Source organism: Pan paniscus, chromosome 2, assembly GCF_029289425.2.
Source record: "Pan paniscus chromosome 2, NHGRI_mPanPan1-v2.0_pri, whole genome shotgun sequence".
In the NCBI taxonomy this organism is placed as follows: domain Eukaryota; kingdom Metazoa; phylum Chordata; class Mammalia; order Primates; family Hominidae; genus Pan; species Pan paniscus.
Genome location: NC_085926.1, coordinates 121,953,993 through 121,972,511, shown reverse-complemented (window position 1 = coordinate 121,972,511; position 18,519 = coordinate 121,953,993).

Below are 18,519 nucleotides of genomic sequence, written 5' to 3'. Positions count from 1 at the left end.
GGCAACTAGAAAATTTTAAATTACATGTAGCTGACATTACATTGCTATTGGACAGTTCTGGCCTAGAAGCTTGATTAGATTTAGGTTGATCAATTTTGGCAAGAATACTTCATAGTCTGGACACAGTGGCTCATGCCTATAATCCCAGCACTTTCAGGCAGATTGCTTAAGCCCAGGAGTTCGAGACCAGCCTGTGCAACATGGTGAAACCCCATCACTACAAAAAATATATAAAAATTAGCCAGGTGTGGTGGAACACATCTGTAGTCCCAGCTACTAGGGAGGCTGATGTGGGAGGATCACTTGAGACTGGGAGGTCAAAGCTGCAGTGAGCTACGATTGCATCGCTGCACTCTAAATTGGGCGACAGAGCATGACCCTATCTCAAAAAAAAAAAAAAAAAAGAATACTTCATAGTTGATGATGTGTACTTCATAGTATATCACAGCAAGAGGTATATAATATCTAGTCGTCCTACTGTTAGTGATGCTAAATTTGGTCATGTGATTAACTGCCAGATATCTGGATTATAAAATACATTTTCTCTTTGCAATTTCTAAATAATTTGTGAGATGATACTTTGGCACCAGAATACCATTTCAGATATTATCAAACCTTGACACTGGTTAGCCCTCTTAGAGAAATGTACAGAGCAAAATTGAGGAAAAGAATCAATGAGTCGGATCCTAAATGCGTGACCCTCCAGGAAGGCAGTTCAGATAACTCCCTGCCTTTGTATCCTGGCTTTCTGGTGGCTGCAACAACCAGAGAACATGTCTTGCCTACCCCTTCTGCCTGTCCTTTTTCTTAGTAGCTGCTATGTAATCTGTAGCACTCTCTTGGGCCAGTCATTTCCATTGTAACTATAACTACAGCTTACCCAAGCCTTATTTTCTGTCTTGCTACTAGCAATAACCCAGGCTTGTGCTATAGCCTCTGCTTCCACATTTCTGAGAGATCCCAAACGGAGCCTCTCATGCAGTGAAGAACCTGTCTCTTTTTCATCTCTTTTTCTTTCTGTGACTACATTAATCTCTGTGCTAATTAATAATATTAATATCTGTGCTACATTAATATTTGTGCTCTTGGAGCAACCAGAGCTGCAAACTCCCATGGTGCCAAAGTGGCCCTAGACTTCCCAGAGTGTTTTCTGGCTAAAACCATGCTGAGTCTACATGAAGTGGGGAAAAGTGTCTTATTCCTCCCCCTTAGGACACTTTCCCTCCAGGTGCCAATGCAGCACCTTTGCGCTCTTCTGTCTCACAACATCGGTTATGAAATCACATCCTTCAGTTTCTGCTTGACTTGCTAGAATTTGGCTCATCATAAATATCCAGGACAGACACCTTGTTGCCTCCTGATCCCCCTGTTCTCCCCAGGCATTTCAGCAAGAACACCTTCCCTCTTCTTTTAGCCAAATCAGCTCCTGACACTCCACCTACTTTTCTTCAGAGGGATATAAATCCAATTTAGGCTCCCAAAAGGATAGCTAGTCTAATTCTCTATAACAGTACCTAAGTAGAAGAGAACACTCTCCTACTGGAATTTTCTTCAGTATGTTTATGTGATTGCAACCCCAAAAGGCTGATGATGTAATCAAAGGACTCCAGTTAGGTCCTAAGGTTTGCTCCCATTACAAGCAAAAAGAGATACTAGTAACCCTTCCAGAATAGCTCCGTGAACCCAAGGATCCAAGAGATCAAATGAGGAAGTTAAGAATAAGCACAAGTGATGTAAAAATCTAAAACTATTTCTAGAGGAAAACATAGAAGAAAAGCTTTGCAATTTTGAGGTAGGCAAAGATTTCTTATTATGCAAAAAGCATGGACAATGAATCAAAAAGTTGATAAATTGGACTTCATTAAAATGTTGTTCTTTGCAAGACACTACTTTAAAAGATGAAAAGTTAGCCAGGCACAGTGGCTCATGCTTGTAATGTCAGCACTTTGGGAGGCCGAGGCAGGAGGATTTCTTGATCCCAGGAGTTTGAGAGCAGCCTCGGCAGCATGGCAAGACCCTGTCTCTACAGAAAAACAACAACAACAACAACAAAAAACCCTGGAGTGGTGGTGCACACCTGCATTCCCAGCTACTTGGGAGGCTGAGGTGGAAGGCTAGGAGAAAACATTTGTAATACACATATCTGGCAAAGGATATATATCCGGATAGAAAGAATTCTTACAATTCAATAATAAGAATCAATACAGTTTTTAAATGGGCAAAATATTTGAAGAGACACTTCATCAAAGAAGATATATGAGTGGCAAATAAGCACATTAAAAATACTCAACATGATTAGTTGGTGTTGAGCATTAGTCATCATGCAAATAAACCACAATGAAATACCAATGCACAGTCACTAAAATGGCAAGAAATTTAAAAGACTGACCCTACCAACCCTTGACAAGAATGTGGAAACAACTGGAATTCTCCTATAATGCTGTTCAGAATGTAAAATGGTACAACCACTTTGAAAAAGAGTATGGCAGTCTTTTCTTTCTTTCTTTCTTTCTTTCTTTCTTTCTTTTTCTTTCTTTCTTTCTTTTTGACAGACTTTTGCTCTTGTCACCCAGGCAGGAGTGCAGTGATGCGATCTCAGCTCACTGCAACCTCCATCTCCTGGGTTCAAGCAATTCTCCTGCCTCAACCCCCCAAGTAGCTGGGATTACAGGCGCATGCCACCACACTGAGCTAATTTTTATATTTTTAGTAGAAATGGGGTTTCACCATGTTGGCCAGTGTGGTCTTGAACTCTTGACCTCAGATGATCCACCTGTCTCAGCCTCCCAAAGTGCTGGGATTACAGGCATGAGCCACAGCACCCAGCCAGCAGTTTCTTAAAATGTTAAACATACACCTGTCATATGACCCAGCCACTGGACTCCTAAGTATCCAAGGAAATTAAAACGTATGTCCACACAAAAGCTTATATATGAATGTCTATAGAAGCTTTAATAATAATAGCCCAAAACAAATGTCCCTCAGCAAGAGAAACAAAATGCCATATGTTCATACAATGGAATACTATTCAGCAGTAAAAACAAATAAATTATTGATATGTCAATAACATGAATGAATCTCAAAATAATTATGCTGAGTGGAAAAAAGCCAGACACAAAAGAGTACATACTAAACAATTCTATTTATATAAAATTCTGGAAAATGTGACTTGCCTGAAGTGACACAAAGAAAATCAGTAGTTCTATGATGCTAAGAGCAGGAGGCAGGATGGACTGCAAACATATACAAGGGAACTTTTTGGAATGATGAAAATGTTTCATGTGGTAATAATGGTGCTTTCCCAGAGGTATGCATCTGTCAAAAGTCATTATATCACACAAATTTGTAAAGTGGCAAAGAGGAAGTTAAAGCAGAGAAGGAGTTGGAAGCTGAGTCGAGAGAGCCCCTCACATGTCCAGGGAGGTTTAGCAAAAACCTCAGGCTGGAAATAGACTAGACTGAGTTCCAGATAGCTGTAGTCAGAAGAAGGGTGATCTCACTGGTGATAAAGACCACTCAATGGTGAGCCACACACACAACCTTCTTGCCTGGAGGGCTTTCCTCTTCCCAGCCGTATCTGTCCTGCTGGTAAGACGCTCTTCCTTCAAGAATTATTTTTTAACTTTTCCCTGCTCATTCTGCATTTACAGCATGGTTTCCACTAAGTCATCTATGTAGCACTTCCTTTCACAGCTAGTTGTTGCCCATTGCATATCACTTTTTAAGTCAGATATTACCAAGCATTGGCAAAGAGGTGGGGAAAGAGAGCCCTCACCCACTGCAGGTGCACCATTCTGAGGGACAATTGTGCACCTTAAATCCACCAAGCCCACTCCTGGGTATACACCTGGGGAAATTCTTCCCAGGGAACACAAGATGTTCCTAACAAGCTTCACCACCACCCTGCTGGAGGCAACCTAGGTGTCCATCTCTAAGGAATGTACAGGTAAAATGTAATATGTGTACACAATAGGAAAATGAACTGTATTTTCATTTAGAAACCTGGATTGATCTCAAAAATTGAGTTAAGAAAAAAAAAGCAAAAACAGAATGGGATTTATAGCACAATTCCATTTATGTATCAAACACACACATAAAGCAGCCTTGTATATTTTTGTAGGGACGCTTATATATCTAAATAAACATCTGTTGGATGGATTGGAAGAACTATATTAAATGTATTAGAGTGGATGCCTATGAGAGGAGGACAGTGGAATTAGGAATGATAGATGAAGTGGAAAAAACAATAAACCTTTAAAAATGTTTTCATAAAAAGGTTGGTTCTTCTATGATGATAGTATGATAATATTCCACAAAATGAGAAGCAGGATTACCTCAAACCTGTACACCTGAATTCCAAAAGATATACAAAAGAAAAAAATTAGATGTAATTCTAGCTTTTTGTCTGTTTTTCATATTCAAAACAAATGAGCTGTTTCCTGCTTTGTGGGTTTTCTATTGTTGCCATACAAATTACTATACATTTAATAGCTTAAAACAACATAAATTTATTGTCCTACAGTTCTGTAGGTAAGAAGTCTACCACATGTCTTATTGGGCAAAAATCAAAGTGTTGGTAGCACTGCGTTCTTTTCTGAGGGCTCTAGGAGAGTTTCCTTGGCTGTTCCAGCTTCTAGAAATCACCCACATTTCTCAACTCATGGCCCTCCTCCTCTGTCTTCAAAGCCAGCAGGGGCAGTGCTAGTCCTTCTCACATCTCCTTCTCTGACTCTGATCTTCTCTTCTGCCTCTCTCTTTCACTTTTCAGGATGCTTGTGATTATATGGGGCCCACCTGGATCATCTAGGACACTCTCTCTATCTTAAAATCAGCTGCTTAGCCACCTTAATTTTATCTGCAACCTCCACTCCCCTTTGCCGTATAAGGTAACATATTCACAGGTTCTAGGGATTAGGACATGGACATTTGTAGTCTGTTATTCTGCCCACCACACCTGAGCATATGTCAAATACTGAAAAACACAAAACCACATATTCTTTCTCATTGTGAAGAAGTTATTCAGCCAAATGACAAAAGATATGTTGATGCTACTGTGTGCTAGATCCCTATGGTAAAAGCTGAAGTTACAGTAGCGGTCAGGAGTTGGGGGTTTGGTGATCCCTCCCTTGCAAAAAAAATTCCCATTCTGGTATATTTTAGCTAAAGGATAAATGAGAAGTATTCTGATTAAGCTATCTCATTACAATGTAAATGACTGGCCTATAGAAGAGATACTTATGTTCTTTTCAAAAGAAGCACCCTAACCCAGGGCCTCTTAAACTTTAATGGACATACAAATTGCCTGGGAATCTTGTCAAATGGAGTTTTGATCCAGTAGGATTGGCATGAGGCCTGAGCCTGCTTTTTCACAAACTTCCAGATGATGCTAATGCTACCTGTCCAGGGCTGTACTTCTGTTTGAGTTAGAGAACAAGACCCTAACTCAAACAGAGCTCCAATTATAAGCCATAGTCAGTCTGACGCTGCCATCAATCAATCTTTATGATGGGTTTACCCCTTCTAAGAGGTGACGGTAGTCAACCAGCTTTGCAAAACACCACACTTTGTCACTGTGACAAAATACGCCCAGCAGAGAGGATACTTTGTCTACTAGGAATGCCCTCAGTTTCCCACAAGGATGGTTTCTGACCAAGACCCACATTCATCCCCAGATATGGGTGTGCTGTATACAATCTTGATAGGATAGTGAGTCTCCTGTTTCCCTGGCCAGGACTCCTAACCTCCAAGACTGATGCCCCCCAGACAGTGTGACCCAGTGGCCGTGTCTGAATTCATATCTATTCTCAGAAGAGTATTTGATTGGGCAAAATCAGGACTACATTGGAACAGATTACCTGAGCTATTTGAGGAGTACCTTACTAGATCAAGTTATAAAGGCTGACAAGATTCAACATTATCTCCCTACTAGTGTTTTGCATACTAGTTCCATTAGGGCTGAGAAATAATAGATGAGCAGAAGACAGAGCAGAAACAATAGAATCTCCATAGGTAAGTTGGATTCTCTTTATGGTGACCTCAAAAGGACTCTGGCCAAAGAAACCATCTTAATAAAGCTCAAGGACCAATGGGAGGACACATTATTGCATCAAGGTGAATTGATAATGTAATTTGTAAGGTAAAAGAATGTAAGTTCCTATATATACCATGTGGCTGTTCCTGATTAATGAGTTTGGACAGTACCACTTCATACTACACTTTTGAACGTTGATGTGCTTGGGTGTTCTCTGAGCTGTGACTTCCCCAAATCCTTGTTTGGGCTGCAAAACTTTGACCACTTTGGGGCAACAAAGCAGAACCATACCTGCAGTTCCACACCTTCTACTTACAAAATAACTAGGTGCATCTCATCTCCTCGGCAGAGTGCTGTTGTAACATTTCCCCTGAGAATTCCTTGAGGAACCTCCGTTTTATGGCATCTATAGGCCTTCTTCCCAAATTATTCTGGGTAGGTAGCTGCTAAAAACCCTCTTGTATGAACAAACACTGTGGGAGCTCCCCCACTCAAGCAGCACAGATCCAAAGTTGGTACCCCTGCAATAGAGCAATGGTGGGATGCATGGATCTCTGCCAGGTGGAGAGGAGACATATTCTGACTATAGCAGGACTTAAAGCTGTCAATTCATCCAGCATCTCAGCTGAATGACCTCCATGACAGCTGTTTCCTATTGTAGAACAAATTAAGTTAGGGGGTCACTATTCTTTCTCACCCTAAGTATTCATTCAAGTATTAAAGTGTAGAACTTTACATCAGGCAGCAGCTTTTAAAACATAGAGTCTAATACCCATCATTTTGCAGATCTGAAAAAAAATGAAGACTAGCTATGAAGCCCCAGGAAACCAGCTTACCCTCCCACCCTTCTGTTTACATTGCACTCCCACCTCTATACTTTTTACCACTTTCATACTTTTTATTTCCTCCTTCCCTTTCACTTAACTTGGAATGATGGCTCCTGAATTTCTTGCTTCCACCAAAACTGGATGGATGGCTTTTCTCCCTCTGCTGAAGGGAAGAAAGCTGTGAAAGTCTACAGATAAAGGAAGTAAATAGACCAAGATTAAACAGGCAGTTCATGGAAGAGATGATATCCAAACCCAGCTCACAGAGGCTAGTCAGGTGACTTGTCTGAGGTCACATATCTAGTTGATGGCAATGCTGGGACCAGAACCCACCTCCAACTTCAAGACTTTTTCCCACTAAGGCTTCCTCAACCACAGGTAGAACACCCTTCCCCATACGTGATGAAATGACACCTCATTACAGATTCAAAAATACCTTTGAAGATATTCGCCTTGAAAGGTGAAGGCCAAGTTTCACCTTGAAAGCTGAAGGTCAAGGTCTGCTTTGGGGAAAAGGGTAAATGGAGCTACCTGGGAATGCTACTGATCAGGCCTGGGTCTTTTATCTCACAGTCACATTAGCCTTCCCACCTAATTCCATTTTTAGGGTTTAAGCTTTTTAATTCTTTTCCAACCCAATCCCTGTCTGGCCATGTGTTGTTACTATCTTGCTATTTCAAGTTTCTCTCCAGCTGGGTAAATCTTCATTCTGTGTCCTAGCCCTGGGCTTTTCTCTTTAGTTTCCTCTCATCTGCCCAGGAGGCCAGCTTACCCTCCCACCCCTCTATTCACATCTCACTCAACTCTTCCCACTTCTATACTTTTCACCACTTTCATACTTTCTCCTTCCTCCCTTCCTTCCACTGCTCTTGGAATGATGGCTTCTGAATTTTTTGCCTTCACCAAAACTGGATGACTTTTCTCCCTCTGCTGAAGGAGGTGGGGGCGGGGGGTGGGGGGAAGCCGTGAAAGCCCAAAAATGCCATCTTTCATCTCACTTTCTATTTCTAGCACATATTCTATTTATAATTCTGCCTCCCTCATAGCAGATTGACACAGCACTCTGCTTAGTTCCCAGAATAAATGCAATTCAAGAATGAGAGGCAAGTCCAGGCTCCCAGGATTCTTCTGCAGTCAGGCATTTGTTAGGGTTTTTTTCTGCTAGCATTTGAGGAGTGTCTTGCTGGTAGCCCTGCTTCTCTGAACCCATCTTCTACTGTCCTGAAAATGCCTTCCATACAGGATTTTCTTCATGGCAGATTTTCTTTCCTGAACATGTCTGGACTAAGCTTATATCAAAGGCAGCTTTTATTCCCCACACATACATTGACTATGCCATAAAAGATATTTAAATATTTGTTGGATAAACAAATGAATACTGGCATATTAAATGATAAGTCATAACCTGAGTTTGTGGAAGCCAATCTGGAATTATAGTTAATCCACAAAGTAAACAATACATGTAAAAATTTACATTTTCAAATTAAAAACCAATTTTATATGATACTCAATATCTCCGATGTCCCCATAAGCAAATCATTATAAAACCTGAAGGAAGGAGCAACATTTACAGAGTAACTTCCACCTTAGGAATTGTTTTTTCCTTAAATAATTTTATTTATTCTACAACCTGTGAAATACGTATTATTATCCCTACTTTGTAGGCAACAAAACTGAGACCCATGCAAGTTGAGTAGCTTAGCCTAGGTAACAGAAGAAGTAAGTGGCAAAAAATGAATTAGACCCAAGTTTATCTGACTTCAAAGCTCACTTTAAAAACCAAAAGAGGACGTGGGATCTTTGAACACAGCATCTGATGTAACACATGCTGATGACTTCTGGTGCAGACTGTGTTCCCCTTGACTATTTCTTTCCTGCTTAGCACATAGCAGATGCTCAAACAAATAGTTGTTGAATTAAATTATTGAATGTACCATTTAGACTCAAAGTTCCTTAATCTGGTAGTATGCTAATATTCAGGGCTTGATATAGACACTTAAGAAGAAACCCAGCATCAAGTTTTGGAAGGTTATCCTGTGGGGATGCACAGGCCAATGTTCTCTGTCTTGTCTTCATCAGGGAAAACAGACATGGGATGATGACTTTACTAGGCAAGATGTAGGTATGAGCTAAGGGTAACATGGTAAAACACTGGATCAAGCTGCTGAGGAAGACAAAATATTTTGTCTGCAGATGCCCGTCACTCTCGGATAAGCCAGGCTTGAGTGGCTGCAGAGGCACCAGGAGCTGTTCTTCTGCATTTGTGGCAACAGTAAGAAGAGTCTCCTAGCAGAAACTGACCTTGTTCTATAGCATCCTCTCCATGGTAATGTGGAGTTGTTAGTTCCCTTCATTGCTCTCTGATGCGTAGCTTTAATCGTATCTTTGCTTTTATGTAGAGAATAGATTCATGTTCCCAAGAGGATAGCTGGGAAAACCCACTGCCAGCCTCGAATACAAATACCTCGAATACCTGCAGAAACTGCTGCTTCATGAGTGGGCACAGGGAAGAGGAGATGAAAGAGGACAACAACCTCCAAAGGTCTGAGGCTCAGGCATGGAGGCATCACGGTTCCTCTTGCCCCCTTCTAAGGATTGCAAACAGGGGCAATTGTATTCAAAGGAAAATGAGAAAATTGCCTTCTGGGGAATGTTGTGTGGTGCTGGAAAGCAACCATCCCCCCAAAAAGCTGTTCCTCACCCATACAGGAGCTCCCATGGCTGAGGGACAGCTAATACCACTGTTGACATAATTATCTATTACTTTCCTCAATTTTTTATGCATGTTTCTTCATACCTGAGATCATACTGTATAAAAATTCTGCAATCTGCCTTTCCAGTTAATATTGTAGCTTGTAAGCATTTGAGGGGAGGATATTATAAAATCCAGCCATTTTACAGTTGAGGGAGACATCAGGCAGAAATAGCAGCAATGACAGGCACTCCTGGGCTGGCTCCCAGGAGGTCAAATAGTCCTATCCCACCCATGGTATGGTGCACCCATTTATACAACCTCATGAAGCAGTTGGCAGTGGTTGGCTCCTGGAGGTGTGATCAAGGGAGTGGTTTTTTTAAAATCTCTCAAATTCTTATATTTTTCAAAATTTCATAATAAACCAGTATCACTTTTATAGTCAGAAAAAATATTTTAAAGATGTTTCCTTCCTGCTGCCAAGAAAGCAGCAAGGCATTAGAATCTGAATCAAGGCAGAAGAGCAAGTTACCCAGGCTCATCTCACCATGCTTGAGGCTCCCCATCTATGGAATGGGGACAGTGGTCACCCTGGACCCTCCCAGAGTAGAGACTGTAACACTATCTGTCACATATGGAGAAGGTGATGTCACTCTAGGACAAGGTGAAGAGATGAGCAGCCCATGTTTGGGAGGTGGCCAAGCTTTGTGGTCCATACCTGCCCACCCCTCCAAAGCCCTCCAAAGCCTCTCAGAGGAAGAACAGGAATTTGCCTTATTTATGATTACAACCTCCCAACTCAGCCATTATTCAGAACAGATTGGCACCTTGGTATCTTTAGACCCTGAAAAAGGAGTTAAGATACATTCTTTTCCCATTGCTCGCAAACAGGGCCAACTCATTCATTAGGCACAGGAGACACAGTAGCTAGGGACCAAAATACTGTTAGGGGTACACAAAATGTTTTAACATGTTATATTCATGTATTTGCCATTATTCCAAAACAGTCATAAAATATGATTTTTCATTTTCTTAATGGAGGAAAAGGTCCAAGAAGGCAAAAGTGCCTTCTGCCCACAAAAATCACAACATGGCCCTCGTCACTTAGCCTATATTTCAGCTTCATATTTGCCAAGCCTTTCCATGAAATTATCAAGGTGGACTATGAACCAAAATGTCTACTATTCCTCTCTAATCATCTCGTTCATCATTCTGGTAAAGAGGAAACAGACTTTGGGTGTAGATTTTTGGCATGAAAATAACCAGATTCCTGAGGTTAAACGGAGACCCTCACAGCAGAATTAGGCAGATGGAGACATATTTGGCAGAGAGCAGAAGAAAAACCTTTTTAAATTGCTCCCACAAAAGCCATTACAACACTGACGGATAAGACGCAATAACTCTAGGAAATGATCTGGCATTGGCCCCTTTTCCTAGGAATAATTGTCCCTCATTCCTTAGGATAACATTTCTGTGAAATGTGAACATCCCTTTCATAATTTCATAACTCTGGTCCTTTTAAAATTAGAGTTATAAATAAATAAGTATAATTTGCAAGCCATTTGATTACATCCCTGTACTTTACCAAGATTCCCTAAGGAGACACTTACATCACTTTTTACGTCATTAAATATTTAAATAAAAACTCATTGAAGTGAATCGTGGGACAGAAAGGCATTTATGAAGCACATGTTTGATGCAGCAGCGGGCTTTAGATGTAGGGAGCACATAGAATATTTGCTCCCTGCAGATGAGGCATAGCATAACGCAGCAAAGGGCTTTGGAGGGAGGGAATACAGGTTTCAAGGAAGGAAGCCAGTAGAGAAATCCCCAGTTTTACTTAGAGTCCCTCATGCAGCATATTATTATAATTTTCATTGGTAAACATTGATTGAGCACAACACTATGTGAAGAGAGTGGAAATGTTGTATTAAATAGCCCTGACCCACAGGAGTTTGCAACATGGTTAGAAACCACGAAAATACTGGATGTAAGTGGATCAGAGCAATATCAAGGCGTACATGCTGAATGACAGAGGAATGGTCCCAACTGTAAGTTTTGTATGAGATCCAAGAGAAGAGAAACTCCTCAAGTGACTGAGCATCATTGAGGATCCAGCAGGAAGCAGATGGCATACTCGAGAGAGTTTAACTAAGGAAATATTTACTGAAGAATGGGCAGAGTTGAGCGAATCAATCACAGTGGTGAACTTAGGGACTAGCAATTGTGGGAAGCCGTTACCACCCCTAGACTTGAAAGGGCAAGGGAGGAAATGATGATATTGGAGCCACATGAGAACTGATTCCATGGAAGATGAGGTGCTAGACAGTAGCTGAGGCTATGGAGGCAAGGCAAGAAGCTCAGTTTGGGAGCTGGGAAATAAGTACCCAATGTCTGATCACCTGCTGATACCTCCAATAGGCCAAATCCAACCAGGTACTAGAGAGCAAGGAAGCCCAGGAGATACAATTCTTGTGCAGATATCAGGTTAGAGAAGACTACAGAGTGGACCTAGCGGGACAAATGGAGACTAGCCCAGCACACAGGCTGGAGAGCTTGCTATGGGCCTTAAGAGAAAGGGAAGATACATTGGCATAGAAAAGGAAGGGGGAGATCATCTTAAGCAGAAGTAAACATGTGCATATAGGAAATGGGAAATAATGTTTTTCCAGTGAGGAGGCAATATGCGCACAGTGCATTTTCTTAAGAAGAGTAAGGCTATATCATTCAGGAAGCTTGGAGGAATTGACATAGGTCAGAGTTTCTTTATCCCAGCACAACTGACATTTGGGGTAGGATAATTATTTGTTGGGGGGACTGTCCTCTCCTTTGTAGGATGTTTAGCAGCAGCCCTGGCCCCTACCCTCCATATGCTAACAGCAGCCCACTCCCACTTGTGATAACCAAAAATGTCATCACACATTGCCAAATATACCCTAGAGATGCAAAACTACCCCCAAGTTGAAGAACCACTGGGAGAGGAAACGGAGGAGACCGTGATCAGAAAACCGTTGAAACACAGGGTGAATGTAAGATGCTAAGGGCTTAGATCAGTGTGGAGCAGTGACACTGGCAAGAAATGGACAAAGGCACAGTACCTGTAGGTGAGAAGCATATGGGCTGTGTGAGGAGAGGCAGAGGGGAGTGGCTAAGGGTGATTCTTAGCTTTCTAGTGGGATAAGAGGGAGGAGGATGTCTCCACTGACAGCACTATGAATGTCTGAGGCTGGCCCTGGGGAAGATGATGTGCCCTTTGTGAACTTGTTTGAATGAGGTCCAGGACATTTGGACAAGGGACTGAGTTGAGCAGGGAGGTTGAGACTTTAGGTGTAGATTTGAGTCATCCACACAGACAGCTAGCTGGAAAACTTCTATCCATAGGAGGATAGGAATTCTCATGAAGGGAAGACAGAGAGAAAACCAAGGACTGAGGAGGTTTTCTTTTCTTTTCTCTATTTTTGTGTGTGTGTGTGTGTGTGTGTGTGTGTGTGTGTGTGTGTGTGATGGTGGGGAGCAAGGGAGTGTTGTGCATATTTAGAAGATGAATAATGTGGAACAGAAATAGAAGGCTCTGGAGGCAGGAAAACCAGGCAGTTTTCTGAGGGGTGAGAGTGGGCTGAAGTTCAGCTCCTACCCTACTTGTCAGGCCATATGCCCAAGGGGGTATGTCTGCCCCTGAGCGACCACCTTTTTCTAATGTATGTGAAGATGTCATACAGCCTAGGGGAGTCCTAAGTAGAATCAGGGCAGCCACAGAAGACACAGGTGTCAAGAAGGAAGGAACCGTGTCCACACAACTCACCCTGCCTCCCAGTGACAAATATTCTCCTTTCCCCCCACCCCAATCACTCAAATCCTTAAAGAAGTAGACTTTGATTAGGTAGACATTTTCATTTATGCGAAATTTTGTGGTTTGTTTCTCATAACTGAGTGGTTATAGGAGGTGTTGCTCTCCTAGTTTCTAGAAAAAGACTACACACAGAGGTAGCAGGAAGAGGAGGGGATCCAGAACCACAATGAGTAGCTGTGCTTGTCGTCTCAATGGTTTCAACTCTGAAGAGAGGTAACGGACCTTCCCATCAGTTTCTTTCATAAAGAGGCATATTGTGGTAGGCAGGATTCTAAGATGGCCTCCAACATTTCCACCCCCTGGTGTACATGCCCTGTATAATCTCATCATCGCTGTAAGTCTGGGTGAGACCTATGAGTATGAGGAGATTTCATTCCTGTGATTAATATTATGTGGCAAAAGAGAACTTTCAGATGTAATTAAGGTCCCTAATCAGTTGACTTTGAGTTAGTCAAAAGGGAGATTATCCTGGGTGGATCTGACCTAATCCAGTAAGCCTTAAAAAACAGACAAAAGAAACAACAACAGATGCCTCTGCTGGCCTGGAAGAAAGCAAACATCAGTGTTGTAAACTGCCATTCCAGGGCCATGGAACTACGACGTGAAAGTGGCTTCTAGGAGCTGAGAGCAATCCCTGGCCAAAATCCAGCAAGAAAACAGGGACTTCAGTCCTACATCCCCAAGGAACTGAATTTTGTCAACAACCAATGAATATGGAAGGGGACCCTAAGGCTCATATGAGAGCACAGCCCTAGCCAACACTTGGATTTTAGCTGGGCAAGACCCTTCGCGGAGGACCCAGCTAACCCACCCAGACTCCTGCCCTGTGGAAACTGAGATCAGAAATCTGTCTTGTTTTAAGCTGCTAAGTATGTGGTAATTTGCAATGCAGCAAAAGAAAACAAATGTATACGTGAAAGGAGTTTATGTACACAGGGTTGACTGGCTCCACGGGGAGTCTAACAACCACACCCCACAGCTAAATCACAGAATTGTGCTGAACCTGAGTATGGTGTGCCCATCATCACTGCTCAGCCCCAGCCTCACCATGATACAAGCAGCAGGTGGGACAGGGTCACTCTCGTTTCCTCCTATGAAATGGCACATTTAAGATCTGGGGAAAGTGAGCCACAATATAAGCCACATAGGATAGGGAGAACTGACTTTCTGAGCTCAGAGCTAGTATGAGACAGTTGATATTTATTATAAGGCTGAGATGGTAAGAAGACCGTCAGGATTCCCACTCTCTGGTGCCTATGGTTACTTGGCCAAATAGAACTTTCGTCCCTAAGATACTGAACATGCAAAGCTGAATGGACACTAAAGTATCATTTTTCAGAAGGGCCTCTTAAAAGAAGGAAGGAAGGTGAAACAAGGTGGAAGGAGAGAAAAAAAGGAGAATTTAATTCAGTAAACAAATATTTATGGTGCCCATTACGTGCACAGTTCTGTTCGAGGCTCCCGAAATACATCAGTGACTAAAACAAACAGAATCCCATGCACTCCAGTGAAAAAATATAGAGAAATCAATAAAACAAAAATTTAAAAATACATAGTATGTAATGATTATAAAGCAAGGGAGGAGTTGGAAGGGATATTGGTGTTCAACTTAAAAGAGTCAGATAAGACTCCCTTAGAAGGTCACATTTGGATACAAAACCGAAGGTGCTAAGGAATGAACCCTGTGGATACCTGAGGAAATCATGTTCCAGGCAGATGAAATGCAAGTGCACAAGTCTTGAGGCAGGAGAGGGTCTGGCCTTTCTGAGGGATAATAAGATGGCCAGCATGGCTGGAGGGAAGTGATGAAGGAGAAAAGAGAAAATGATGGGTTCAGAGTGTTTAAGGGCCTGTGGGTTATTTTGACTTTTACTTGCATAAGGTGGGAGCCACTGAGGGTTCTAAACAGAGGAATGACATGATCAGTCTTAGGTTTTCAGTAATTCGATCCTGCAGCTGTGATGAGAACAGACCACTGGAAGGGAAGGGCGGAAACAGGGAGATGGGTTAGGAAGCCATTGTTGTGGTCCGGGTGAGAGATGAGGTTTGCTTGGACCAAGGTGATGGAAGTGGAGAGAAGCGCTCCAATTCTGAATGACTTATGGAGATACAGCCAATAGCATTTGCTCTGATTGGATTTAAGGTGTGAGAGAAAAAGCAGCCAAGGATAATGCCAAGGTTTTTAGCCTCTATGAGGAAGCCTGGAGGAGCTGGTTTGGAGAGGAATCTTGCAGTGCAGTTGGGGTGTATTAAGCCTGAGAAGCCTATTAGACATCCAGTGGTGCAGAGTAAACAGTTGGATGTTCTACTGTGGTGTTTAGGGAAGGATTAGGGCTGAAGACATAAATGTAGTATCCAAAACATGAAACTGGATGAGATAAAAAAGAGAGTGCATGTAGATAGAGAAGTTCAAGTGTAAATCCTAGGGCACTCCAAGATTAAAGTGCCAGGGAGAGGAGGAAGAACAAGCAAAAGAGACTGAGAAAGAAGAGCCAATGAGGAAGGAGAAAAACCAAGAGTCTAATGTCCTGGAATCCAAGGAAAGAAAATGTTTCAAGCATGTGAAAGTGATCAACAGGGTCAAATGCTGCTGATAGGTTGAGCCGAGGCTGAGAGATGATTTTGGATTTAACAGCATGTCATTGGGGACTTTAACACAAGTCATTTCAGTAGAGTGGTGGGGATGAAAGCCTGGTTCAAGTATATTAAAAAGAGATTTGGAAGAGGGAAATTAGAGGTGGCAGGTATAGGCAACTCTTTTAAAGAGCTTGGCAATAAAGGGAAGCAGAGAAAAGGGTCAAAGCTGAAGAGGAAAATGATGAAGGCATGTTTTTATGTTGATGGGAATTATCTAGTAGAAAAAGGGAAATGATGAGAAAGGTTATAGTCAATATTCGTTTGTACAAGAAAATAGCAGAAAACAGTGTAACCTACTTGATAAAAGATTGTATGTAATAAAAGATTTTATTGTAATATTTAAGACAGAGTTTTTTACTGAAACATAATAAACACCCATGAACCTATCACCCACCCCAAAACTAGACCACTACCAGTAACATCTATGTGCTCCTCCCTCTCTACTCTTACCCCTGTTTTAGAAGAAAGCAACTTTCCTGAATTATGTTATTATCATTTTCCTGTAAAATTGTATTCTCTTGACTGTATCCTGTTATATTTATTGACTAACAGATCAAGGATAATCTAACCTATGCCTCTCAACCTGGCCTCCTACAGACAGACATCAAATCGCCTCAGTCAGACAGTCCCATGAAATTCCTCCCTTGTGTTTAACCTGCTACACTAAAATTCTATTCTATTTCATCTCCCATCTCCAGCTGCTAGCGCTTTGTCTGAAAAACCCCTTCTTCTGCACAAAGATCATTATTATTCACTCCTGTCAGCATTATTTACTCTGCATGAAAGCAGGAAGAGATTGGCACACCTTTGTCCCATGTGCATACAACAGAACAGACCCCAGTGGCCAGAGCATGCTTGTTATCCTGGAAGATGCACCTGCAGCCCTCAAGCCTCCAGCCTCCCCCTCCCAACCTAAGGCACACCCTGTTTGTCAGGTGCCTATACCAACACCTGGCAGCCCCTCCACAGAGGCCTCAGAAAGGCAGGTGATAGCTAGTGACTAGGTTTCTTTCATCCCCAGATCTTGCCCTGTGGGCAGTGGCCATCCCCAGACCATCCAGGATTCTCCAGGTGTGCAAGGACCTACAGGATTTTGACAAATGCCAGCAGAGTGGCCTCTTTACATATGGATGACAACAGGCTGTGAAAAGCTTTCTGCATGCATAACCCAAAAATCTAGTTCCCCCACTTGTTCACTGATGCTTAAAATTGCTTTAGGGAGAGACAAAGGCTTTCATCTCACAAACAGAGAAAGCTTTGAAGGCCCTGGGTGAACTAATCTATTTAGACTAATACACACTGTTGTAAAAATGGAATGAAGGATTAGATGATGCAATGGGCCCCTTTAAAATAGGTGTGAAGTGACACGGGATGTAGCAGAGAAAGATGGGGCTTTTCTTGCCTCCTTGGGTGCTTAAAACGAACAGTCTTGAGACCAGGTGCGGTGGCTCAAACATGTAATCCCAATACTTTGGGAGACCAAGGCAGGTGGATCACTTGAGCCCAGGGGTTCAAGACCAGCCTGGGCAACATGGCAAAACCCCGTTTATAAAAATATAAAAATTAGCCTGGCATCGTGGCAAGCACCTGCAGTCTCAGCTACTTGGGAGGCTGAGGTGGGAGGATTGCTTAGACCTAGGAGATTGAGGCTGCAGTGAGTCATGATTACCCCATTGCACTCCAGCCTTGGCAACAGAGCAAGACCCTGTCTCAAAACACACACACACACACACACACACACACACACACAGTCTTGAAACCGGAAGACCTGGAGTAAAGTTGGGCCCTGAGCCCTACTGCCAGCTGTTCGATCACAGGCAAAATTACTCGAAGCCTTGAGCCTGTTTTTTATTTCCAAAGCGAAGGTAATACCTACCTTCAGAGTTTACTGTGAAACTTTGATGTCATCATGTTTGTAAAAGTGCCCTGGCACAGTGACCACATTCTACCCAGTAAATATTTTCTATCTTTCCCTGTTGTCCCCAGGCATCTCAGGCTCTGTTCCTACCCACTCCATTCCCCTTTCTTAGCATTATAAGGTCAAGAGTGAGGAATCTGGGACAACGCAACCCAGGTTCAGATCCTGACTCTGTCACTTGCTGACATCTTGGACAAGTTTAATCTCTCTGCTCAGTTCCCTCATCTGTAAAAACGGGGATAACAATAGTACTTGCCTCATGGGGTGACAGTAAGGATGAAGTGAGTTCATGTGTGTAATGCACTTAGAACAATTCCTGGCACCAAAAAACGCATTGTAAGAAGTGTTGTTACTATGATTCCTGAGGAATTCTCACCTGTCCACTTTCCACAAGCCCAAAGAGCAAGCTCCACTTCTGCCCTCTCACCTACAAAAGCGCACCGTCAATGGCTACACATTCCGCCCCACCCCCAACGCCCCCAGCCCGGGTTTCCTAACGCCCCCAGCCCAGTCCTTGACCCTCCAGGCCGTCTGGTTCTTTCACCACCAGCAAAGCCCAAAACA